Genomic DNA, 27,042 nt, shown 5'->3' on the forward strand with positions numbered 1-27,042 from the left:
CCAGGCTGTATAACATCGGGCCGTGATTGGGAGCCCCGTAAGGCGGCGCACAATTGTCCCAGCGTCGTCCGGGTTTGGCCTGGGTAGGCCGTCAATGTAAATAAGAAGTTAACTAGTCTGTTATAACTTCGTATCCCTCTCTCCTGAATAAGGACGGTGAGTGTTTCTGTACAACGTGTGACGCTGAGGGGAGGAGCTGGCAAGCAATTTCCCAAACATTAGGAGTGCCGGTAAGGTGTCCGAATAGCTCTGACCTAAATCGAGCCCTGATAGTCCTACCTCAGATGATGGACTTTTACGGATAGTTTTTTTTAATAGCACTGAAATCATTTTTTTAAATGACCATTTCTGTGCTCTGTTGTCCCAGTAAAATGAATCTGATTATTTGTAGGCAGAGCCAACTGAACGGGCCGCTTCTCAATCCACGTAGGCTACTATACCTGTGAATTAAATATTCATCTATGTGTATTTAACTTGTCTGTACTCTCTTTACATAGTGTCTTGAATGCAAATAGCCATATGTTTTCTACAGACCAAGCACAGAGTGGGTTTTTACATGCACACTAATTATTCGATATGAATCTGATTATGCCTGAACACTCTAAACAATCAGCATGGGCTTGCGGTCAAAACGGCCACGCTAGATGGCGCATTCCGAACGTTAACGCCAAATATCACCCTTCCAGGCTTTTGTTGACTATTTGTTTTACCAGACAGACAGCATCCTTTGCATTGTTCATGGATGCAACGTTCCCTCCCATCCGGTAGAGGGTGCTGGGCAGTATGATGGCGAGGAGCGCTGTGTTTTTACAGCACTTGCTTTGCTGCTGTTTAGTGCGCTGTCCACTTCAGCACCAGGCAGGAGAAAAGTCAGCTCGAGATTGGGAATCCAGGACCACGGACAAATCCTTCATAAGAGGACGGCACCACTCAGCGTCACACGTTGTCCGAAATACAGAAACACTCACCGCTGTCGGCCGTCCAACAATTCCCTTGTTCAGGAGTGAGGGGTACGAATAAGGTAAGAAACATCACATCACCTCGTGCTCATTCATAGAAGAGGCATTAAGTTGACAAGCTCGCGACAGCAGGGCTGTTCGCGCATCAGTAACGAATGAACGGTAGCTCAAACCCCGTTAGCATACTCAGGCTGGATGAAATGAACAGATTCACTTTGCAGTTATATTTGACTATTGCTTCTGTGTAAACACGACAGTCTGTTTTGTTAGCGTAAATTGTGCGTTCGAGAAATGTCCGTGTACAAACAAATACCGTTATTGTTGTTAACCACACAGATCGTGGCGCTGCAGATGTCCTTGTTTTTTTTGTAATAATCGATTTTCGGAGATCTGTTGCATGCTACTTCTTTCATTCGTAGGTTCATGCTTTTCAATGTTTACCGTAACTGTCTGTGGTTGTTCATAATCATTTTAGCTTCAAATATGAGCCGCGCTGATATGAGTTTGGGGATGACATAGTTCGTTGGATATGTTTGGAGGATATGTGTTTATATCGTGCTACTATCATTCATATTACCTGATAGTGAATCAAATGGATTAGTATGGTTGATAATGATCCTACTATTCATGACTACCTTCCCTGAGCCATTATTGAAATCATACGCAATTTTACATTTCATACTATCATATGATGAATGAGTGGGATGAATGTCCTTGATTTCCCCGACATAAATGATAACGGTACAGTAAACAGAATGAAATTGACCGGCATCCTTGAATACAGGAATCCACTTCCGTTCAATAGACTACTCTCAACTCAATGGGTAAATTGCTCCCATTTCCCTATGGCTCCAGATGTAATTTACACTGGTTTAGTAGTGGTTCTGACATAGTTCTGCATGGAGGTAGACACATTTAAAAATAAGTAAATATAGCATACACCTGGCAGCATTGAAAGACAGGCAGAGAGTCGTTGTCATCCTAATAATTATTTCTGGAAACAACTTTACCATGTTTTTTGGACTGAGGAACTGGTTGTACTGAAGACGTTGGTTGTCATACGGTGTTATTGTTTATTGGCATACTGTAAATTGGTTGCCATACTGTAAATTGGTTGCCATACTGTACATTGGTTGCCATACTGTAAATTGGTTACCATACTGTAAATTGGTTACCATACTGTAAATTGGTTGCCATACTGTAAATTGGTTGTCATGCTGTAAATTGGTTGTCATGCTGTAAATTGGTTGCCATACTGTAAATTGGTTACCATACTGTAAATTGGTTGCCATACTGTAAATTGGTTGCCATACTGTAAATTGGTTGTCATGCTGTACCGGAACCCCCATACTGTAAATTGGTTGCCATACTGTAAATTGGTTGTCATGCTGTAAATTGGTTGCCATGCTGTAAATTGGTTGCCATACTGTAAATTGGTTGCCATGCTGTAAATTGGTTGCCATACGCTGTAACAGTTGGTTGTTGCGTTAGGCGTGTCCTGATAAGTGTCATCCAATGTTACTGTGAGTGTTCAAAATCAAATGACATGTTATTTGTCACATGTTACAGTAATCCACTAATTCAAAAGGCACTCGCACGTCTGAGCAATCTTTTCTTGCAGGTGCCTGACTAACCTTTGAACAAGATGAAGGAATAAAGGGAACCCGCACACTGCCCTTGATAGTATCACTGATATCTAATAAACTTTACGTATCGGCCCCACGGCATTCGTCAGAGCATTATGTTAGATTATAACAAGATGAAGGAATAAAGGGAACCCGCACACTGCCCTTGATAGTATCACTGATATCTAATCAGCTTTACGTATCGACCCCACGGCCTTCGTCAGAGCTCTGACGATACGTATTAGATATCAGTGATACTATCAAGAGCAGTTTCCTTTTTCCTTCACATGTTACAGTGAAATGCTTCTCTTGCCCTTTTAAATGCCCTTAACTAACAATGCTGTTTTAAGAAGAAAGAAATGAAATAAATATAAAAAATAATTAATAAGGAGCAACAATAAAATAACAGTAGCAAGGCTACAACAGTACAGAGTCAATGTGGGGGGGCACCGGTTAGTATTGAGGTTATATACAGGGGGTTCCGGTACAGAGTCAATGTGGGGGGGCACCGGTTAGTATTGAGGTTATATACAGGGGGTTCCGGTACAGAGTCAATGTGGGGGGGCACCGGTTAGTATTGAGGTTATATACAGGGGGTTCCGGTACAGAGTCAATGTGGGGAGGCACCGGTTAGTATTGAGGTTATATACAGGGGGTTCCGGTACAGAGTCAATGTGGGGAGGCACCGGTTAGTATTGAGGTTATATACAGGGGGTTCCGGTACAGAGTCAATGTGGGGAGGCACCGGTTAGTATTGAGGTTATATACAGGGGGTTCCGGTACAGAGTCAATGTGGGGGGGCACCGGTTAGTATTGAGGTTATATACAGGGGGTTCCGGTACAGAGTCAATGTGGGGGGGCACCGGTTAGTATTGAGGTTATATACAGGGGGTTCCGGTACAGAGTCAATGTGGGGGGGCACCGGTTAGTATTGAGGTTATATACAGGGGGTTCCGGTACAGAGTCAATGTGGGGGGGCACCGGTTAGTATTGAGGTTATATACAGGGGGTTCCGGTACAGAGTCAATGTGGGGAGGCACCGGTTAGTATTGAGGTTATATACAGGGGGTTCCGGTACAGAGTCAATGTGGGGAGGCACCGGTTAGTATTGAGGTTATATACAGGGGGTTCCGGTACAGAGTCAATGTGGGGGGGCACCGGTTATTATTGAGGTTATATACAGGGGGTTCCGGTACAGAGTCAATGTGGGGGGGCACCGGTTAGTATTGAGGTTATATACAGGGGGTTCCGGTACAGAGTCAATGTGGGGGGGCACCGGTTAGTATTGAGGTTATATACAGGGGGTTCCGGTACAGAGTCAATGTGGGGGGGCACCGGTTAGTATTGAGGTTATATACAGGGCGTTCCGGTACAGAGTCAATGTGGGGGGGCACCGGTTAGTATTGAGGTTATATACAGGGGGTTCCGGTACAGAGTCAATGTGGGGGGGCACCGGTTAGTATTGAGGTTATATACAGGGGGTTCCGGTACAGAGTCAATGTGGGGGGGCACCGGTTAGTATTGAGGTTATATACAGGGGGTTCCGGTACAGAGTCAATGTGGGGGGGCACCGGTTAGTATTGAGGTTATATACAGGGGGTTCCGGTACAGAGTCAATGTGGGGGGGCACCGGTTAGTATTGAGGTTATATACAGGGGGTTCCGGTACAGAGTCAATGTGGGGGGGCACCGGTTAGTATTGAGGTTATATACAGGGGGTTCCGGTACAGAGTCAATGTGGGGGGGCACCGGTTAGTATTGAGGTTATATACAGGGGGTTCCGGTACAGAGTCAATGTGGGGGGGCACCGGTTAGTATTGAGGTTATATACAGGGGGTTCCGGTACAGAGTCAATGTGGGGGGGCACCGGTTAGTATTGAGGTTATATACAGGGGGTTCCGGTACAGAGTCAATGTGGGGGGGCACCGGTTAGTATTGAGGTTATATACAGGGGGTTCCGGTACAGAGTCAATGTGGGGGGGCACCGGTTAGTATTGAGGTTATATACAGGGGGTTCCGGTACAGAGTCAATGTGGGGGGGCACCGGTTAGTATTGAGGTTATATACAGGGGGTTCCGGTACAGAGTCAATGTGGGGGGGCACCGGTTAGTATTGAGGTTATATACAGGGGGTTCCGGTACAGAGTCAATGTGCGGGGGCACTGGTTAGTATTGAGGCTATATACAGGGGGTACTGGTTAGTAATGAGTCTATATACAGGGGGTACCGGTACAGAGTCAATGTGGAGGCTATATACAGGGGGTACCGGTACAGAGTCAATGTGGAGGCTATATACAGGGGGTACCAGTACAGAGTCAATGAGGAGGCTATATACAGGGGGTACCGGTACAGAGTCAATGTGCGGGGGCACTGGTTAGTAATGAGGCTATATACAGGGGGCACCGGTTAGTCGATGTAATTGAGGTTATATGTACAGGTAGTTAGAGCTCTCACTTTAGCCACCCTTTTGCAGCCAGCTAGTCAGTCAGCTAGTCAGTCAGCTAGTCAACCAGATAGTCAGTCAGCAAGTGAGTCAGCTAGTCAGTCAGCAAGTGAGTCAGCTAGTCAGTCAGCAAGTGAGTCAGCTAGTCAGTCAGCAAGTGAGTCAGCTAGTCAGTCAGCTAGTCAGTCAGCTAGTCAGTCAGCTAGTCAACCAGCTAGTCAGTCAGCTAGTCAACCAGCTAGTCAGTCAGCTAGTCAACCAGCTAGTCAGTCAGCAAGTCAGTCAGCAAGTCAGTCAGCAAGTCAGTCAGCCAGTCAACCAGCTAGTCAGTCAGCTAGTCAGTCAGCTAGTCAGCCAGCTAGTCAGTCAGCTAGTCAGCCAGCTAGTCAGTCAGCTAGTCAGTCAGCAAGTCAGTCAGCTAGTCAGCCAGCTAGTCAGTCAGCTAGTCAGTCAGCTAGTCAACCAGCTAGTCAGCCAGCAAGTCAGTCAGCTAGTCAGTCAGCTAGTCAACCAGCTAGTCAGTTAGTCAGCTAGTCAGTCAGTCAGCTAGTCAGTCAGCTAGTCAGTTAGTCAGCTAGTCAGTCAGTCAGCTAGTCAGTCAGCAAGTCAGTCAGCTAGTCAGTCAGCTAGTCAGTCAGCTAGTCAACCAGCTAGTCAGTCAGCAAGTCAGTCAGCTAGTCAGTCAGCTAGTCAGTCAGCTAGTCAGTCAGCTAGTCAGTCAGCAAGTCAGTCAGTCAGTCAGCTAGTCAGTCAGCTAGTCAGTCAGCTAGTCAGTCAGCTAGTCAGCCAGCTAGTCAGTCAGCTAGTCAACCAGCTAGTCAGTCAGCTAGTCAGTCAGCTAGTCAACCAGCTAGTCAGTCAGCTAGTCAACCAGCTAGTCAGTCTGCTAGTCAGTCAGTCAGCTAGCCAGTCAGTCAGCTAGTCAGTCAGCAAGTCAGTCAGCTAGTCAGTCAGCTAGTCAGCCAGCTAGTCAGTCAGCTAGTCAACCAGCTAGTCAGCCAGCAAGTCAGTCAGCTAGTCAGTCAGCTAGTCAACCAGCTAGTCAGTTAGTCAGCTAGTCAGTCAGTCAGCTAGTCAGTCAGCTAGTCAGTTAGTCAGCTAGTCAGTCAGTCAGCTAGTCAGTCAGCTAGTCAGTCAGCAAGTCAGTCAGCTAGTCAGTCAGCTAGTCAGTCAGCTAGTCAACCAGCTAGTCAGTCAGCAAGTCAGTCAGCTAGTCAGTCAGCTAGTCAGTCAGCTAGTCAGTCAGCTAGTCAGTCAGCAAGTCAGTCAGTCAGTCAGCTAGTCAGTCAGCTAGTCAGTCAGCTAGTCAGTCAGCTAGTCAGTCAGCTAGTCAGCCAGCTAGTCAGTCAGCTAGTCAGTCAGCTAGTCAACCAGCTAGTCAGCCAGCAAGTCAGTCAGCTAGTCAGTCAGCTAGTCAACCAGCTAGTCAGTCAGTCAGCTAGTCAGTCAGTCAGCTAGTCAGTCAGCTAGTCAGCCAGCTAGTCTGTCAGCTAGTCAACCAGCTAGTCAGCCAGCAAGTCAGTCAGCTAGTCAGTCAGCTAGTCAACCAGCTAGTCAGTCAGCTAGTCAGTCAGTCAGCTAGTCAGTCAGCTAGTCAGTCAGCAAGTCAGTCAGCTAGTCAGTCAGCTAGTCAGTCAGCAAGTCAGTCAGCTAGTCAGTCAGCTAGTCAACCAGCTAGTCAGTCAGCTAGTCAGTCAGTCAGCTAGCCAGTCAGTCAGCTAGTCAGTCAGCAAGTCAGTCAGCTAGTCAGTCAGCTAGTCAGCCAGCTAGTCAGTCAGCTAGTCAACCAGCTAGTCAGCCAGCAAGTCAGTCAGCTAGTCAGTCAGCTAGTCAACCAGCTAGTCAGTCAGCTAGTCAGTCAGTCAGCTAGTCAGTCAGCTAGTCAGTCAGCTAGTCAGTCAGCTAGTCAGTCAGCAAGTCAGTCAGCTAGTCAGTCAGCTAGTCAACCAGCTAGTCAGTCAGCTAGTCAACCAGCTAGTCAGTCAGCTAGTCAGTCAGCTAGTCAGTCAGCTAGCAACCAGCTAGTCATTCAGCTAGTCAGTCAGCTAGTCAGCCAGCTAGTCAGTCAGCAAGTCAGTCAGCTAGTCAGCCAGCTAGTCAGTCAGCTAGTCAGCCAGCTAGTCAGCCAGCTAGTCAGTCAGCTAGTCAGTCAGCCAGCCAGCTAGTCAGTCAGCTAGTCAGCCAGCTAGTCAGTCAGCTAGTCAGCCAGCTAGTCAGCCAGCTAGTCAGTCAGCTAGTCAGTCAGCTAGTCAGTCAGCCAGCTAGTCAGTCAGGTAGTCAGTCAGCTAGTCAGTCAGGTAGTCAGTCAGCTAGTCAGTCAGCTAGTCAGCCAGCTAGTCAGTCAGCTAGTCAGCCAGCTAGTCAGCCAGCTAGTCAGTCAGCTAGTCAGTCAGCTAGTCCAGTCCAGACTTTGAGAGTCCAGACTAAGAGTCTGATAGAGGGGTTAAATCAGTGTGTATTCATATGAAGCTAGCTGCTAGCAGAACACAAGGTGACTAAGTAAGAAACATGGTTGGAGTCTGTAGTCTGGACAATAGAGACCTACTGTCTGGCCAACAGTAATCCCTAGTCACCTAGTTGGTCTAGATGTTGAAGCTGGTCACTGACCAACTACTCTAAGCACAAGTCTCTCCGGTACTCTATATCTTTCTGCTTATCTCTTTCTCTCTCCATTTTAAACCATCTGTCTGCTACATATCTCTGTCTGTCAGCTACATTTCTCTGTCTGTCTGCTACACATCTCTGTCGGTCTGCTACATATCTCTGTCGGTCTGCTACATCTCTCTGTCTGTCTGCTACATCTCTCTGTCTGTCTGCTATAGCTCCCTCTCTCTCTCTCTCTCTGCTACATCTCTCTGTCTCTCTCTCTCTCTCTCTGTCTCTCTCTCTCTCTCTCTCTCTCTCTCTCTGCTACATCTCTCTCTCTGTCTCTCTCTCTCTCTCTCTCCTCTCTCTCTCTCTCTCTCTCTCTCTCTCTCTCTCTCTCTCTCTCTCTCTCTCTCTCTCCTTCTTCCCGTCTCCCAACGGCCCTAAACACCTCTCCCTGCGCAGATCAGCGTGTTTTCAAATCCAAACAGTAAATGTTAGAGCACAACGGGTGGCAGGGGTAGTTCTCCCTAATTCAAAGACAGCGATTCCTTCCAAATGATGTTCTTATCTCTGAGCAGCAGGGAGAACAAAGCCAGAAACTGTTCCCCTTCATTCCCCTTAAACCACCAGGCAGCACCGGGTGGGCTGGGTTGTGTGGATCACATGTGGTGGGATCCAGGAAGTCTCATTCAAAAGAGGGCGGTACTGTGACCGTCACATGTTGTGGGATCCAGGAAGTCTCTTTCAGAAGAGGGCGGTACTGTGACCGTCACATGTTGTGGGATCCAGGAAGTCTCATTCAGAAGAGGGCGGTACTGTGACCGTCACATGTTGTGGGAACCAGGAAGTCTTTCAGAAGAGGGCGGTACTGTGACCGTCACATGTTGTGGGAACCAGGAAGTCTTTCAGAAGAGGGCGGTACTGTGACCGTCACATGTTGTGGGAACCAGGAAGTCTTTCAGAAGAGGGCGGTACTGTGACCGTCACATGTTGTGGGAACCAGGAAGTCTTTCAGATCTGGGCTTTATTTACTAGTTCTAATGGTGCAAAGGATTTCAATCTGTATTGTATAGCATTTTCAGTAGACAGACGGATGTTGTTTGCACCTTCCAGTCTTCCAGTTGGGTTAATTAATATGTGATATTACAGAAAGACAAGCCCCCAGTCTCGCCTGTCTGTCAGCCCCATACTGTACACCCAGGGACTTCACACACAGTGCTGGAGGCCAAATTAAAATGCCTCTGTTCCCATCTATTTTTCAACCTATCACCCTCCAAGCACACACACACACACACACACACTCACACACATGCATATGTGTGGGTGAGTGAGTGAGAGAGAGAAAAAAAAGAGAGAGAGAGCGAGGAGAAAGAGAGAGGAGAGAAGAGAGAGAATTGATGTCATCTGGCTCATGTATCTGTGTGTATCTGTGTGTATCTGTGTGTATCTGTGTGTAAGCCTACTGTCTGTCTGGAGTAGCTCAGTCCTGGACCTAATGGACTGTTCCTCATAGATGGGAGAATGTATACTTCCCCTGCATTCAAGAATCCCTCTGCCTTAAAAAATAAATAGTGAGTTCCTCAAGGGTTCTATGGGAAAGGTTATGCAACCATAATGACTCATAGAACCCAGTGAGCTCAACAATGGTTCTTTACAGTTCACAAACTTTTTGTTTATTTTTTCTCTCTTAGTGATAATTAAAATGTAAGGGAGGCGGCTCATTTGAATATTTTGGGGGTTCAGCTCTTTTTGTGCAACTTTGAGTGAGAATGTCATTCCAGTTGATCTCATGTGTTGCGTTATGCCTTTACATTTTCTATCAGACTACGGCCAGTGTCAGGGACTTGTGAAAGACTCACGTGTCAATTGAGAACAGTTTACTAAATTAGTCAATGGTTCTCAATTCTCTCCTCAGGGGATCCCCAGCTGCTCCAGAGGTAGCATCCCCTTGATTCAACTTGTCGATGGGAACAATAATTAAAACCTATGACATTTTAACAACATACTGTAATATGGCTGAGCAGAAAAAAAAATAACCTGCGTGATTCTCCAGAAGGATGTACAAAGAACCTTTCAGATTGTGAAAGGTTCTTTATAGAACCCTTCTCCATACAGGTTCTATAAAGAACAATAATAAAGTGTTCTATATAGCCAGATAGTGGAACCCTTTTTTTAATGGTTCTTTATAGAACCATTCTCCATAAAGGTTCAATAAAGAAACATAAAAAAGTGTGGTTTTGATGTTGTTGTTTTTATAGCACCATTTAAAACCTTATGGACATGTTTTTATACAGTATAGTACCAAAAAAGGTTCTGTGTGTGTGTGTGTGTGTGTGCGTGTGTGTGTGTGTGTGTGTGTGATCTAGATATTTCTTTACATCAGGAAGAAGCTGTTTTATCCTTTGATCAGAGATTCACTCATCAAGCAGAAGAAGAAAAGAAAACATTATATTTAGACCCAAATGGAATCAGAGAGAGAGAGAGAGAGAGAGAGAGAGAGAGAGAGAGAGAGAGAGAGAGAGAGAGAGAGAGAGAGAGAGAGAGAGAGAGAGAGAGAGAGAGAGAGAGAGAGAGAGAGAGAGAGAGAGAGAGAGAGAGAGAGAGAGAGAGAGAGAGAGAGAGAGAGAGAGAGAGAGAGAGAGAGAGAGAGAGAGAGAGAGAGAGACTTTGTCAACCCTGGCAAACCCTTCTCCACTTTCCCCCCCCCTCCTTAATCCTTCTCCTCCCTCCTTAATCCTTCCCCTCCCTCCTTCCCCACTGCAGACGACTTTGTCAACCACTGAAAAGATGGTTGACAAACAGACACCTCCCCTCAGAGAGTCTCTGTACAATAGAGGAGAGGAGTGTCTGGTTTCAGAGCTCACAAAGTAAAGAACAAATGATGGCTCTCCTCTCCTGGCTTGGGTTACAGGGTTAATTCTGCATGGTTACAGGGTTAATTCTGCATGGTTACAGGGTTAATTCTGCATGGTTACAGGGTTAATTCTGCGTGGTTACAGGGTTAATTCTGCATGGTTACAGGGTTAATTCTGCGTGGTTACAGGGTTAATTCTGCATGGTTACAGGGTTAATTCTGCGTGGTTACAGGGTTAATTCTGGGTGGTTACAGGGTTAATTCTGCATGGTTACAGGGTTAATTCTGCATGGTTACAGGGTTAATTCTGCATGGTTACAGGGTTAATTCTGCGTGGTTACAGGGTTAATTCTGCATGGTTACAGGGTTAATTCTGCATGGTTACAGGGTTAATTCTGCGTGGTTACAGGGTTAATTCTGCATGGTTACAGGGTTAATTCTGCGTGGTTACAGGGTTAATTCTGCAGGGTTAATTCTGCATGGTTACAGGGTTAATTCTGCATGGTTACAGGGTTAATTCTGCATGGTTACAGGGTTAATTCTGCGTGGTTACAGGGTTAATTCTGCATGGTTACAGGGTTAATTCTGCGTGGTTACAGGGTTAATTCTGCATGGTTACAGGGTTAATTCTGCATGGTTACAGGGTTAATTCTGCGTGGTTACAGGGTTAATTCTGCGTGGTTACAGGGTTAATTCTGCATGGTTACAGGGTTAATTCTGCATGGTTACAGGGTTAATTCTGCATGGTTACAGGGTTAATTCTGCGTGGTTACAGGGTTAATTCTGCGTGGTTACAGAAGGGGGGTATGTATGTGCAACAAGATCTCATAGTTTCCCTTCAAAATTTGACGTCTTATGGATCTACTTTTTACATGAATTCTGCATGGTTACAGGGTTAATTCTGCATGGTTACAGGGTTAATTCTGCCTGTGTGTGGGAGGATGGAGAAGCTGACAGAAGTATGGTGACGTACAGGATGTGAACAGCTGCTGCTAAACTCAACAACCCAACACACACACACACACACACATACACACACACACACATACACACGTACCCTGCTCTTTTCACACACTGAATGTCTGGAGTACCTGTTAGACATTACACTCTCATCAACTCCTTCAAACACGCCATGTGCCTTAGAGAGAAAATGGCAACACTTTCTCTACGTGCCATGTCAAAATGTGTCGATTTGCTGGAAATTAACTTTAAATCTATTGTTTTTCTCTTCTCTGTCATGAGTTGGGGTGGGGGGGGGGGGGGGGGGTGTACACAGACCCACGAGCCCCTGCGGCACCTCGTGATGAGTTTTGTTTTTTTGGTGGCCCCCACCCCCATCAAAGTTGCCCGTCATAAACAGCTCTACTGTACAAGTAATGGCATTATGATTCAGCTGTGTATATGTCTCAGCTCTCTCCAAGAGAAGAAGCATCTTTTTTTGCAAAGACTTCACAATGTGATGCATAGCAATGATACCATGTTGGAGGCAGAGAAACAGGCAGAGAAACAGGCAGAGAAACAGACAGAGAAACAGACATAGGAACAGGCAGAGAAACAGACAGAGAAACAGGCAGAGAAACAGGCAGAGAAACAGGCAGAGAAACAGACAGAGAAACAGGCAGAGAAACAGACAAAACAGGCAGAGAAACAGGCAGAGAAACAGAAACAGGCAGAGAAACAGACAAAACAGGCAGAGAAACAGGCAGAGAAACAGAAACAGACAGAGAAACAGACAGAGAAACAGGCAGAGAAACAGGCAGAGAAACAGAAACAGACAGAGAAACAGACAGAGGAACAGGCAGAGAAACAGGCAGAGAAACAGGCAGAGAAACAGGCAGAGAAACAGACAGAGAAACAGACAGAGAAACAGGCAGAGAAACAGGCAGAGAAACAGACAGAGAAACAGGCAGAGAAACAGACAAAACAGGCAGAGAAACAGGCAGAGAAACAGAAACAGACAGAGAAACAGACAGAGAAACAGGCAGAGAAACAGGCAGAGAAACAGAAACAGACAGAGAAACAGACAGAGAAGCAGGCAGAGAAACAGACAAAACAGGCAGAGAAACAGACAAAACAGGCAGAGAAACAGAAACAGACAGAGAAACAGGCAGAGAAACAGAAACAGACAGAGAAACAGGCAGAGAAACAGAAACAGGCAGAGAAACAGAAACAGACAGAGAAACAGGCAGAGAAACAGGCAGAGAAACAGGCAGAGAAACCAGAGAAGGCCTGAACCATGTTGTGAATGCTGCTCCTCTTTCCTGGCTTCCTCTCTCTCTTTAACAGGGAATGTTTGACTTCATTGCTCCTTATTGTAAATAGGTACACACACACACACACACACACACACACACACACACACACACACACACACACACACACACACACACACACACACACACACACACACACACACACACACACTTATAGGGAATTGGAAAACGGTAGGTGGTTGGAGGGGACAGGCAGGGGGTAGCGTGGGTGGCAGTAGGAGGCGAGAGCCCAATTTACGCTGCTGCGCTCCTCTGAGGCTAGCGCTGCGGCCTCTCTTAGTCACGGGTTGTAACGGCAGACACACACATAAACAGGGTCTGCATGGAGGCACGGAGAGGGAAGACGGAGATGAAGGGGGGCGTTTTAGTGTTGCCATTGTACTGAAGTCAGAGTCCACATGAAAACATGTTAAGACATGGCAAAATGTATAGAACTGCAAGAAAAATGGCTTTGTTACCACCAGATCCTGGTTATATTACCACCAGATCCTGGTTATACTACCTTCCAGATCCTGGTTATATTACCACCAGATCCTGGTTATATTACCACCAAATCCTGGTTATATTACCTCCAGATCCTGGTTATATTACAACCAGATCCTGGTTATATTACCTCAAGATCCTGGTTATATTACTACCAGATCCTGGTTATATTACTACCAGATCCTGGTTATATTACCTCCAGATCCTGGTTATATTACAACCAGATCCTGGTTATATTACCTCCAGATCCTGGTTATATTACAACCAGATCCTGGTTATATTACCACCAGATCCTGGTTATATTACTACCAGATCCTGGTTATATTACTACCAGATCCTGGTTATATTACTACCAGATCCTGGTTATATTACAACCAGATCCTGAATATATTACTACCAGATCCTGGTTATATTACTACCAGATCCTGGTTATGTCACCAATGTGATAAAAAAGAGTCAGCCCGTAGAGACTGAAGATGGGGCATTCGCTTGGCTTTGTGAGATTCTCAATGCTTTTGTTAAACCCCTTTTGTGGATCTTTTCACTTTTAAGGGGTGTGATTTGAAGATTTGCTTTCTCAACTAGACAGGATAGGAGGATAGGCCTGTTAGATTTTTTCATGGGGTTTTTATCCATTCTAGCATCAGCAGTGTTTAGGTTGTCAGTCTTATGATGTTCCACAGTCATTCTATTTGCTGTTTAGTATGCTTGTTTGGTTCCTACAGGGACGATGAGCTCACAACTGCATCAGTAAATAACCTCCACGACTGCAATAAGTGATGCTTCCTTTCTGAATGTAGCTGCCTGAATCGTTGCTCCAAGAGAGTAGAGAGAGAGAAAGAGAGAGTAGAGAGGGAGAAAGAGAGAGTAGAGAGGGAGAAAGAGAGAGTAGAGAGGGAGAAAGAGAGTGTAGAGAGGGAGAAAGAGAGAGTAGAGAGGGAGAAAGAGAGAGTAGAGAGGGAGAAAGAGAGAGTAGAGAGGGAGAGAGAGAAAGAGAGAGTAGAGAGAGAGAGAGAGAAAGAGAGAGTAGAGAGGGAGAAAGAGAGTAGAGAGGGAGAAAGAGAGAGTAGAGAGAGAGAGAGAGAAAGAGAGAGTAGAGAGGGAGAAAGAGAGTAGAGAGGGAGAAAGAGAGAGTAGAGAGAGAGAGAGAAAGAGAGAGTAGAAAGGGAGAAAGAGAGAGTAGAGAGGGAGAAAGAGAGAGTAGAGAGGGAGAAAGAGAGAGTAGAGAGGGAGAAAGAGAGAGTAGAGAGGGAGAAAGAGAGAGTAGAGAGGGAGAAAGAGAGAGTAGAGAGGGAGAAAGAGAGAGTAGAGAGGGAGAAAGAGAGAGTAGAGAGAGAGAGAGAGAAAGAGAGAGTAGAGAGGGAGAAAGAGAGTAGAGGGAGAAAGAGAGAGTAGAGAGAGAGAGAGAAAGAGAGAGTAGAGAGGGAGAAAGAGAGTAGAGAGAGAAAGAGAGAGTAGAAAGGGAGAAAGAGAGAGTAGAGAGGGAGAAAGAGAGAGTAGAGAGGGAGAAAGAGAGAGTAGAGAGGGAGAAAGAGAGAGTAGAGAGAGAGAGAGAGAAAGAGAGAGTAGAGAGGGAGAAAGAGAGAGTAGAAAGAGAGAAAGAGAGAGTAGAGAGGGACAAGGGAGTTACAGTAAGAGAGGGAGAAAACAGAAAGAGAGAGAGGAAAGCGAGAGATGGAGAAGAGAAGGAAAGGGAGAGATGGAGAAGAGAAGGAAAGGGAGAGATGGAGAAGAGATAGGGTGAGAAGAGATAAGGGAGAGATGGAGAAGATAAGGAAAGGGAAAGATGGAGAAGAGAAGGAAAGGGAGAGATGGAGAAGAGGATAAGGAAAGGGAGAGATGGAGAAGAGAGAAGGAAAGGAGAGATGGAGAAGAGAGAAGGAAAGGGAGAGATGGAGAAGAGAGAAGGAAAGGGAGATATGGAGAAGAGAAGGAAAGGGAGATATGGAGAAGAGATATGGAAAGGGAAAGATGGAGAAGAGAGAAGGAAAAGGAGATATGGAGAAGAGATATGGAAAGGGAAAGATGGAGAAGAGATGGAGAAGAGATAAGGAAAGGGAGATATGGAGAAGAGAGAAGGAAAGGGAGATATGGAGAAGAGAGAAGGAAAGGGAGAGATGGAGAAGAGATATGGAGAGATGGAGAAGAGATAAGGAAAGGGAGAGATGGAGAAGAGATAAGGAAAGGGAGAGATGGAGAAGAGATAAGGAGAAGAGATTTTTATTTATTTATTTTATTTCACCTTTATTTAACCAGGTAGGCAAGTTGAGAACAAGTTCTCATTTACAATTGCGACCTGGCCAAGATAAAGCAAAGCAGTGCGACACAAACAACAACACAGAGTTACACATGGAATAAACAAACATACAGTCAATAATACAGTAGAAAGTCTATATACGATGTGAGAAAATGAGGTGAGATAAGGGAGGTAAAGGCAAAAAAAGGCCATGGTGGCAAAGTAAGATAAGGAAAGGGAGAGATGGAGAAGAGATGGAGAAGAGATATGGAAAGGGAGCGATGGAGAAGAGGAGTAAAAAACTGAAGAAAAAAGAGATGCTACTGTTAGCTTATTAACCTTAGGAGGTGCTGACTGCCTTCTTGTCTACTCCGCTGGCTGCTGAAGCACACGGCCAGGGGAAATGAGCTTGAAGGAAAGGGCAGCCTGGCGGCCATGTTCTCCAGGTGACCTTCTTTCAGAGTGGCAACACGGGGAAGAGCGTGGTGGGTGGGGGGGGGGCACATGACCTTTTCCAGCCCAGTGGAGATGGCTGGCCCTGGGTCACAGGCGTTCTGAGCCCAGCCTGTAGCATCTATCCTCCAGGCCTGGTTAATAACACAGTGGCTTTGATTGGCCTCTCAGCTCGCCCAGCCCTTTGTGTCCTGATCCACTACACAATGGGAGCTGTCCATCAGGAGCTCTGAGCTTTAACAAGGACTGCATGGATGGTAGGCAGAGGGAGAGACAGAGAGAGAGAATAGAGAGAGAATAAAGAGAGAAGAGAGAGGAGAGAGAAGAGAGAGACAGACAGACAGACATAAGAGCGAGAGGAGATAGATGGAGAGAAAGAGAGAGAGGGAGGGAGGGAGGGATAGAGAGAAGAAAGAGAAGAGAGAGAGGCAGAGCAGATTTAATATCCACAGGATTTCACAGAGCAGAAAGAATCAGAGCTGGATGAGACAGTCAGGTCAGCGTTTTTCATCATGGAGCTTGTTGTTGAGGTAGCTCTGCAGTGTGGTCACTAGCTGGCACAGCCACAAAGTCAAACCCTAATCCAAACCCTAACCTTCTGACTGATGGGATGGTGCTAGACACTTTGATCTTCAATGAAAAACTATTCAAAGAAAGACTTGAGAAACCTTTACTGCACATTAGCCTTGTCCAGGGAGAGGAGCCTAGTCCAGGGAGAGGAGCCTAGTCCAGGGAGAGGAGCCTATTCCAGGGGAGGAGCCTTGTCCAGGGAGAGGAGCCTAGTCCAGGGAGAGGAGCCTAGTCCAGGGAGAGGAGCCTAGTCCACGGAGAGGAGCCTTGTCCAGGGAGAGGAGCCTAGTCCAGGGAGAGAGCCTAGTCCAGGGAGAGGAGCCTAGTCCAGGGAGAGGGGCCTAGTCCAGGGAGAGGAGCCTAGTCCAGGGAGAGGAGAGGAGCCTAGTCCAGGGAGAGGAGCCTAGTCCAGGGAGAGGAGCCTAGTCCAGGGAGAGGAGAGGAGCCTAGTCCAGGGAGAGGAGCCTAGTCCAGGGAGAGGAGCCTAGTCCAGGGAGAGGAGCCTAGTCCAGGGAGAGGAGCCTAGTCCAGGGAGAGGAGCCTAGTCCAGGGAGAGGAGAGGAGCCTAGTCCAGGGAGAGGAGCCATAGTCCAGGGAGAGGAGCATAGTCCAGGGAGAGGAGCATACTCCAGGGAGAGGAGCATAGTCCAGGGAGAGGAGCCTAGTCCAGGGAGAGGAGCCTAGTCCAGGGAGAGGAGCATAGTCCAGGGAGAGGAGCCTAGTCCAGGGAGAGGAGCCTAGTCCAGGGAGAGGAGCCTAGTCCAGGGAGAGGAGCCTAGTCCAGGAGAGGAGGAGGAGAGGAGAGGAGCCTAGTCCAGGGAGAGGAGAGGAGCTAGTCCAGGGAGAGGAGAGGAGCCTAGTCCAGGGAGAGGAGCATAGTCCAGGGAGGAGGAGCCTAGTCCAGGGAGAGGAGCCTAGTCCAGGGAGAGGAGCCTAGTTCCAGGGAGAGGAGCCTAGTCCAGGGAGAGGAGCCTAGTCCAGGGAGAGGAGCCTAGTCCAGGGAGAGGAGCATAGTCCAGGGAGAGGAGCCTAGTCTAGGGAGAGGAGAAGAGCCTAGTCTAGGGATAGGAGCATAGTCCAGGGAGAGGAGCCTAGTCCATGGAGAGGAGCCTAGTCCAGGGAGAGGAGCATAGTCCAGGGAGAGGAGCATAGTCCAGGAGAGGAGAGGAGCCTAGTCTAGGGAGAGGAGCCTAGTCCAGGGAGATGAAAGGCGCCTAATCCAGGGAGAGAGGAGCCTAGACCAGGGAGAGGAGAGGAGCTAGTCCAGGGAGATGAAAGGAGCCTAGTCCAGGGAGAGGGAGCCTAGACCAGGGAGAGGAGAGGAGCCTAGTCCAGGGAGAGGAGCCTAGTCCAGGGAGAGGAGATGAGCCTAGTCTAGGGAGAGGAGCCTAGTCTGGGGAGAGGAGAGGAGCCTAGTCCAGGGAGAGGAGCCTAGTCCAGGAGAGGAGCATAGTCCAGGGAGAGGAGCCTAGTCCAGTGAGAGGAGCCTAGTCTAGGGAGAGGAGCCCTAGTCTAGGGAGAGGAGCCTAGTCTAGGGACAGGAGCTAGTCTAGGGAGAGGAGCCTAGTCCAGGGAGAGGAACCTAGTCTAGGGAGAGGAGCCTAGTCCAGGGAGAGGAGAGAATCCTAGTCCAGGGAGAGGGGGCCTAGTCTAGGGAGAGGAGCCCAGTCTAGGGAGAGGAGGCCCAGTCTAGGGAGAGGAGCCCGCCCAGTCTAGGGAGAGGGACCTAGTCCAGGGAGAGGAGCCTAGTCCAGGGAGATGAGAAGAGCCTAGTCCAGGGAGTTGAGAGGAACCTAGTCCAGGGAGTTGAGAGGAACCTAGTCCAGGGAGATGAACCTAATCCAGGGAGATAAGAGGAACCTAGTCCAGGGAGATGAGAGGAACCTAGTTCAGGGAGATGAGAGGAACCTAGTTCAGGAGTTGAGAGGAACCTAGTTCAGGGAGTTGAGAGGAACCTGATCCAGGAGATGAGAGGAACCTAGTCCAGGGAGATGAGCCTAGTCCAGGGAGTTGAGAGGAACCTAGTCCAGGGAGTTGAGAGGAACCTAGTCCAGGGAGATGAGAGGAACCTAGTCCAGGGAGATGAGAGGAAACCTAGTTCAGGGAGTTGAGAGGAACCTAGTCCAGGGAGATGAGCCTAGTCCAGGGAGATGAGAGGGACCTAGTCCGGGGAGTTGAGAGGAACCTAGTTCAGGGAGTTGAGAGGAACCTAGTCCAGGGAGATGAGAGGAACCTAGTTCAGGGAGTTGAGAGGAACCTAGTCCAGGGAGATGAGCCTAGTCCAGGGAGATGAGAGGGACCTAGTCCGGGGAGTTGAGAGGAACCTCTAGTCCAGGGAGATGAGAGGAGCCTCGTCCAGGGAGAGGAGAGGAACCTAATCCAGGGAGAGGAGAGGAACCTAATCCAGGGAGATGAGAGGAGCCTGGTGACATGAGGATCCACTAAAGGATTGTATGCTCCTAGTTTCCAGACCTGCTCCTGGGGAACCCAAGGGGTTGTACATTTTTGTTTTGACCCTAGCACATCACAGCAGATTTAATAAAGCAATTCAACCTTTATCTTTAGCACCACACTACATCCTGGGTTCTGGGTGTCCATGTCAAAGTGAGGTGTTTTTGTGTGTCAGGGTTGTGCTCAATTCAGAACTGAATTTAGAATGCCTCATGAATTTTAAATGTTTGAATTAGAATTTAATTTGAATTGAAGTAGTAGAATACAGAATTGAGTTAAAGGAAAAATAACTGATTTCAGTGAAATTCATTTATTCAAATTCCTCTTTTAATTTCTGTGAGATGTATATACATATTGTACATAAACCATTAAGCGCATCGTTTACCAGTCAAAAGTTTGGACACCTACTCATTACAGAGGTTTTCTTTATTTTCACTATTTTCTACATTGTAGAACATGAAATAGCACATATGGAGTCATGTAGTAACCAAAAAAAGTGTTAAACAAATCCAAATGTATTTTAGATTCTTCAAAGAAGCCACCCTTTGCCTTGATGACAGCATTGCACACCTTTGTCATAAAAAATAAAGAAAAACCCTTGACTTTAGACTGCTACCGTTCATACATTTAAACAATTGTTTTTCAGGACAGACACTTCAAATGTATGATCAAGGAAAACAGAATTTGTATGTAAATATTCAAAGTTCTTCAATTTTTTTACCCCATTTTTTTCTCCTCAATTTCGGGATTTCCAATTGGCCCAATGGGGTCGGGAGAGGCGTAGGTCAAGTCATCCATCCACCGAGACATGATCCGCCAAACCAGCCTTCTTAACAGTGTCAGAGGAAACATCAGCTCAACTGATGAACGAAGTCAGCCTGCAGGCGTCCGGCCCACCACAAGAGCGTGATGAGCCAAGTAAACCCCTACACAGTACAGAAAATCTACAAAACCCCTAGATGAGAGAAAAACACACATACCACCCTCGTCACACCCTGCCTCTAATTGAGAACCAATCTAGGCAACCATAGACCTACATAAACACCTAGATAGTAAACAACCCCATAAATCTACAAAACCCCTAGACAGTACAAACACCCTAGATGAGAGAAAAACACACATACCACCCTCGACACACCCTGCCTCTAATTGAGAACCAATCTAGGCAACCATAGACCTACATAAACACCTAGATAGTAAACAACCCCATAAATCTACAAAACCCCTAGACAGTGAAAAAACACCCTAGATGAGAGAAAAACACACATACCACCCTCGACACACCTAACCAAAATACATAAAGAAAACAAAGGATACTCAGGTCAGGGCGTGACAACGTGGTTTAACCCTCAAATTGACCAAAATACCTTCAAAAAGAATTCAAACAAATGACAAACGTTTGATGAAAATATAACGGGCTATTTTAAGCACTTTATAAACATAAATATATAAACATTGTTTCCAAAAGTAAAGTGATATTTTCTTTGGTATCTGGAAGCGTCAGATTCAATGAAACTCTCTCAGTTCTATGACTGTTTGGAATGACTTTGAATTGAACTACATTAAATTCTACTTCCTGTCTGTCACAAATTCAAATTCGAATTCAAAATCCTGTGGGGTGTAGCCAATTCAATTGGAAGTTCAACAAATGAGTTAAAAAGGAGTCAGAATAGCATTGAGCACTGTACACCGGGGACTTCGGCCTGAGTGGAGGCAGGAAGCAGATGGCTGCACACACATAGAGAGACACACACACACGCACACACACACACACAGAGACACACACACACAGACACACACACACACACACACACACACACACACACACACACACACACACACACACACACACACACACACACACACACACACACACACACACACACACACACACAGAGACACACACACAGAGACACACACACACACACAGAGAGACACACACACACACACACAGAGACACACACACACACACACACACAGCCTGGACAGAGAGAGGATATTACAGGCAAGCTGGACACTCCTAACCTCCTTGTGGGATTAATAACACAGCCCTGGCAGCTGCCCAGTGGGAGTGGAGAAATAGAGGGTCAGCTAGTCAGGACACTAACTTGTGTGTGTGTGTGTGTGTGTGTGTGTGTGTGTGTGTGTGTGTGTGTGTGTGTGTGTGTGTGTGTGTGTGTGTGTGTGTGTGTGTGTGTGTGTGTGTGTGTGTGTGTGAGCACAGGAGAAGACACTCTAACAAACAAACGCTACCCTGGAGGATGCCTGCTGATGCTCCCCTCACAGCCACTCTGTCACATGATACAGTCACCCTCTGTGACCCTTGATCTCTGCCACGCTCCAGATGTGACAGACAATTGGCTTGGCAGGCTGGCACTTCAATTCAATCCCCTGTGCTGAGAGAGCGAGAGAGAGAGCGAGAGAGACACAGAGAAAGAGAGACAGAGATAGAGAGAGAGAGAGATGGTGAATCACTAAAACAATACAGAAATACACTACGGAAAAAGAAGGAACAGCATGTCAGAAATCAGCTCAATGCAATTGAAGAATCCATAGACTAACCACTTCTGGGAAAATTGGAAAACACTAAACAAACAACCACACAAAGAATTATCTATCCAAAATGGAGATGTATGGGTAAACCACTTCTCCAATATTTTTGGCTCTATAACAAAGAATAAAGAGCAAAAACATAAACATGATCAAATAGAGATCTTAGAATCAACTATTAAAGACTACCAGAACCCACTGGATTCTCCAATTACATTTAATGAGTTACAGGACAAAATAAAAACCCTCCAACCCAAAAAGGCCTGTGGTGTTGATGGTATCCTCAATGAAATGATCAAATATACAGACAACAAATTCCAATTGGCTATACTAAAACTCTTTAACATCATACTTAGCTCTGGCATCTTCCCCAATATTTGGAACCAAGGACTGATCACCCCAATCCACAAAAGTGGAGACAAATTTGACCCCAATAACTACCGTGGAATATGTGTCAACAGTAACCTTGGGAAAATCCTCTGCATTATCATTAACAGCAGACTCGTACATTTCCTCAATGAAAACAATGTACTGAGCAAATGCCAAATTGGCTTTTTACCAAATTACCGTACAACAGACCATGTATTCACCCTGCACACCCTAATTGACAAACAAACAAACCAAAACAATGGCAAAGTCTTCTCATGCTTTGTTGATTTCAAAAAAGCCTTCGACTCAATTTGGCATGAGGGTCTGCTATACAAACTGATGGAAAGTGGTGTTGGGGGTAAAACATACGACATTATAAAATCCATGTACACAAACAACAAGTGTGCGGTTAAAATTGGCAAAAAACACACACATTTCTTCACACAGGGTCGTGGGGTTAGACAGGGATGCAGCTTAAGCCCCACCCTCTTCAACATATATATCAACGAATTGGCGCGGGCACTAGAAAAGTCTGCAGCACCCGGCCTCCCCCTGCTAGAATCCGAAGTCAAATGTCTGCTGTTTGCTGATGATCTGGTGCTTCTGTCACCAACCAAGGAGGGCCTACAGCAGCACCTAGATCTTATGCACAGATTCTGTCAGACCTGGGCCCTGACAGTAAATCTCAGTAAGACCAAAATAATGGTGTTCCAAAAAAGGTCCAGTCACCAGGACCACAAATACAAATTCCATCTAGACACTGTTGCCCTAGAGCACACAAAAAACTATACATACCTTGGCCTAAACATCAGCGCCACAGGTAACTTCCACAAAGCTGTGAACGATCTGAGAGACAAGGCAAGAAGGGCATTCTATGCCATCAAACGGAACATACATTTCAACATACCAATTAGGATTTGGCTAAAAATACTTGAATCAGTCATGGAGCCCATTGCCCTTTATGGTTGTGAGGTCTGGGGTCCGCTCACCAACCAAGACTTCACAAAATGGGACAAACACCAAATTGAGACTCTGCACGCAGAATTCTACAAAAATATCCTCAGTGTACAACGTAGAACACCAAATAATGCATGCAGAGCAGAATTAGGCCGATACCCACTAATTATCAAAATCGAGAAAAGAGCCGTTAAATTCTACAACCACCGAAAAGGAAGCAATTCCCAAACCTTCCATAACAAAGCCATCACCTACAGAGAGATGAACCTGGAGAAGAGTCCCCTAAGCAAGCTGGTCCTGGGGCTCTGTTCACAAACACACCCTACAGAGCCCCAGGACAACAGCACAATTAGACACAACCAAATCATGAGAAAACAAAAAGATAATTACTTAACACATTGGAAAGAATTAACAAAAAAACAGAGCAAACTAGAATGCTATTTGGCCCTACACAGAGAGTACACAGCAGCAGAATACCTGACCACTGTGACTGACCCAAAATCAAGAAAAGCTTTGACTATGTACAGACTCAGTGAGCATAGCCTTGCTATTGAGAAAGGCCGCCGTAGGCAGACATGGCTCTCAAGAGAAGACAGGCTATGTGCTCACTGCCCACAAAATGAGGTGGAAACTGAGCGCACTTCCTAACCTCCTGCCCAATGTATGACCATATTAGAGAGACATATTTCCCTCAGATTACACAGATCCACAAAGAATTCGAAAACAAATCCAATTTTGAAAAACTCCCATATCTACTGGGTGAAATTCCACAGTGTGCCATCACAGCAGCAAGATTTGTGACCTGTTGCCACGAGAAAAGGGCAACCAGTGAAGAACAAACACCATTGTAAATACAACCCATATTTATGCTTATTTATTTTATCTTGTGTCCTTTAAACCATTTGTACATTGTTAAAACACTGTATATATATAATATGACATTTGTAATGTCTTTATTGTTTTGAAACTTCTGTATGTGTAATGTTTACTGTTAATTTTGGTTGTTTTTCACTTTATATATTCACTTTGTATGTTGTCTACCTCACTTGCTTTGGCAATGTTAACACATGTTTCCCATGCCAATAAAGCCCTTGAATTGAATTGAATTGAGAGAGAGCAACAGAGCGACAGAGACACAGAGCGAGACAGAGACAGAGACAGAGACAGAGACACAGACAGACAGACAGACAGACAGACAGACAGACAGACAGACAGACAGACAGACAGACAGACAGACAGACAGACAGACAGACAGGCAGGCAGGCAGGCAGGCAGGCAGGCAGGCAGGCAGGCAGACAGGGTGGTGTCCACATCCCTCAGTGAGACTACTCTCCAGCTGCAGCTAGGTAATCATTGCTGCTGCTCTTTTTAACCTGCTGAAGCAGATGGCCTCATTCAGCTCAGCATGCATATTAAATGACTGGCTGGAATATTCTCCCTCCTCTCCCTCTCTTTCTCTCTCTCGATTTGTCTATTCATCTCACCTGGTTGGTTGGAATATTATCTGCCCTCTATCCCTCTCTCACCCCTCTCCTACTCCCCTTCCTCCTCCTCTGCCCCCCTCTCCCTCCCCCTTCCCCCTCTCACCCCTCTCCCTCTCCCCTTCCTCCACCTCTGCCCCCTCTCTTTTCCCCCTCTCACCCCTCTCCCACTCCCCTTCCCCCTCTCACCCCCTCCCTCTCCCCCTCCCCCTCTCACCCCACTCCCCTTCCCCCTCTCACCCTCTCCCGCTCCCCTCTCACCCCTCTCCCACTCCCACTCCCCTTCCCTCTCTCAACCCTCTCCCCTTTCCTCTCTCAACCCTCTCCCACTCCCCTTCCCTCTCTCAACCCTCTCCCCTTTCCTCTCTCAACCCTCTCCCAATCCCTTCCCCTCTCACCTCTCACCCCTCTCCCACTCCCCTTCCCCTCTCAACCCTCTCCCACTCCCCTTCCCTCTCTCAACCCTCTCCCCTTTCCTCTCTCAACCCTCTCCCAATCCCCTTCCCCCTCTCACTTCTCAACCCTCTCCCAATATCCTTCCCCCTCTCACCCCTCTCCCACTCCCCTCCCCTCTCTCAAACCCTCTCCCACTCCCTTTCCCCCTCTCAACCCTCTCCCACTCCCCTTCCCCCTCTCAACCCTCTCCCTCTCCCCTTCCTCCACCTCTGCCCCCTCTCTTTTCCCCCTCTCCCCCCCCCCTCCCTCTCCCCCTCCCCTCTCTCACCCCTCTCCCACTCCCCTCTCACACCCTCTCCCACTCCCCACTCCCCTTCCCCCTCTCACCCCTCTCCCACTCCCCCTCCCCTCTCTCAATCCTCTCCCAATCCCCTTCCCCCTCTCACCCTTCTCCCACTCCCCTCCCCTCTCTCAACCCTCTCCCACTCCCTTTCCCCCTCTCAACCCTCTCCCACTCCCCTTCTCCCTCTCAACCCTCTCCCCCTTTCCCCTCTCACCCCTCTCCCACTTCCTTTCCCCCTCTCACCCCTCTCCCACTCCCACTCCCCTTCCCCCTCTCACCCCTCTCCCACTCCTCTACCTCCTCTCCCTTTCTCCCCCTCTCCCATTCCCAATCCCCTTCCCCCTCTCACCCCTCTCCCACTCCCCTCCCCTCTCTCAATCCTCTCCCAATCCCCTTCCCCCTCTCACCCCTCTCCCACTCCCCTCCCCTCTCTCAACCCTCTCCCACTCCCTTTCCCCCTCTCAACCCTCTCCCACTCCCCTTCTCCCTCTCAACCCTCTCCCCTTTCCCCTCTCACCCCTCTCCCACTTCCTTTCCCCCTCTCACCCCTCTCCCACTCCCACTCCCCTTCCCCCTCTCACCCCTCTCCCACTCCTCTACCTCCTCTCCCTTTCTCCCCCTCTCCCATTCCCAATCCCCTTCCCCCTCTCACCCCTCTCCCACTCCTCTACCTCCTCTCCCTTTCTCCCCCTCTCCCATTCCCAATCCCCTTCCCCCTCTCACCCCTCTCCCACTCCCACTCCCCTTCCCCTCTCACCCCTCTCCCACTCCTCTACCTCCTCTCCCTTTCTCCCCCTCTCCCACTCCCAATCCCCTTCCCCCTCTCACCACTCTCCCACTCCCCTCCCCTCTCTCAATCCTCTCCCAATCCCCTTCCCCCTCTCACCCCTCTCCCACTCCCCTCCCCTCTCTCAACCCTCTCCCACTCCCTTTCCCCCTCTCAACCCTCTCCCACTCCCCTTCTCCCTCTCAACCCTCTCCCCTTTCCCCTCTCACCCCTCTCCCACTTCCTTTCCCCCTCTCACCCCTCTCCCACTCCCACTCCCCTTCCCCCTCTCACCCCTCTCCCACTCCTCTACCTCCTCTCCCTTTCTCCCTCTAAGGTCTGTCTGTCTGTCTGTCTGTCTGTTTGGTATGGTCTGGTCAGTCAGTCAGTCTGACCCCTCTCCCACTCTCTTCATCATCTCATACCTCTCTCTCTCTCTCTCTACTGGATCCACTATATCCCGCCCCCCTTCCTCCTCCCCAGCCATTCCCCTCGAGCCTCTGACAGGTCAGGCAGCACTTAATGTGGGGATGTGTCCCCAGTTCCCCTAAGTGCTGTGTGACCTCCATAGCCTGTCTGGAGGTCTGGTTATCTATCTATACTCTAGTATAGACTTCAGGACTCTTGAGTGTAGTATGTAGCTGTGTAGTGTCTCTCTCTCTCTCTCTCTCTCTCTCTCTCTCTCTCTCTCTCCTCTCCTCTCCTCTCCTCTCCTCTCCTCTCCTCTCCTCTCCTCTCCTCTCCTCTCCTCTCCTCTCCTCTCCTCTCCTCTCCATCTTCATCTTCATCTTCATCTTCATCTTCATCTTCATCTCCTCTCCTCTCCTCTCCTCTCCTCTCCTCTCCTCTCCTCTCCTCTCCTCTCCCTCTCTCCTCTCCTCTCCTCTCCTCTCCTCTCCCTGCTCCCCTCCTCTCCCCTGCTCCCCTGCTCTGCTCCTCTCCTCCTCTCCTCTCCTCTCTCTGTTATTGACTCCAGTAGTTCGATCATTTGATGATTCACAGGGACTTGATTGACCCATCTGATTCATTAAGGATCCTTCTAGAATCTCCCTCCAATCTGCTGCTGCTAAAAAGAACGATGCTCCCATCTAGTAAATGATGGCTCAAAACTCTCATACCGGGACCCACTGGGAATCACTTAGTCTTAGTGTTGAATTCCACACAGCAGCTGTGAGATGGTCTCTACAGACAAGAAGTAAACGTGTATCCTCTGTCTCTCTCTCTCTCTCTCTCTCTCTCTCTCTCT

At 47.6% G+C, this 27,042-nt stretch overlaps 1 protein-coding gene across 1 annotated transcript in view; it reads left to right on the forward strand.

The window, feature by feature from the left end:
• Positions 1–27: 27 nt before the first annotated feature.
• srrm3 (serine/arginine repetitive matrix 3) overlaps positions 28–27,042 on the forward strand; it is a 166,594-nt gene continuing 139,579 nt past the window's right edge. The window contains exon 1 of the mRNA XM_031807843.1: positions 28–1,021. The gene's annotated coding sequence lies outside the window, so the exon portion shown is untranslated. The remainder of the gene's footprint in view (positions 1,022–27,042) is intronic.

The sequence above is a fragment of the Oncorhynchus kisutch genome, linkage group LG28, assembly GCF_002021735.2.
Source record: "Oncorhynchus kisutch isolate 150728-3 linkage group LG28, Okis_V2, whole genome shotgun sequence".
NCBI classification, from domain to species: Eukaryota; Metazoa; Chordata; class Actinopteri; order Salmoniformes; family Salmonidae; genus Oncorhynchus; species Oncorhynchus kisutch.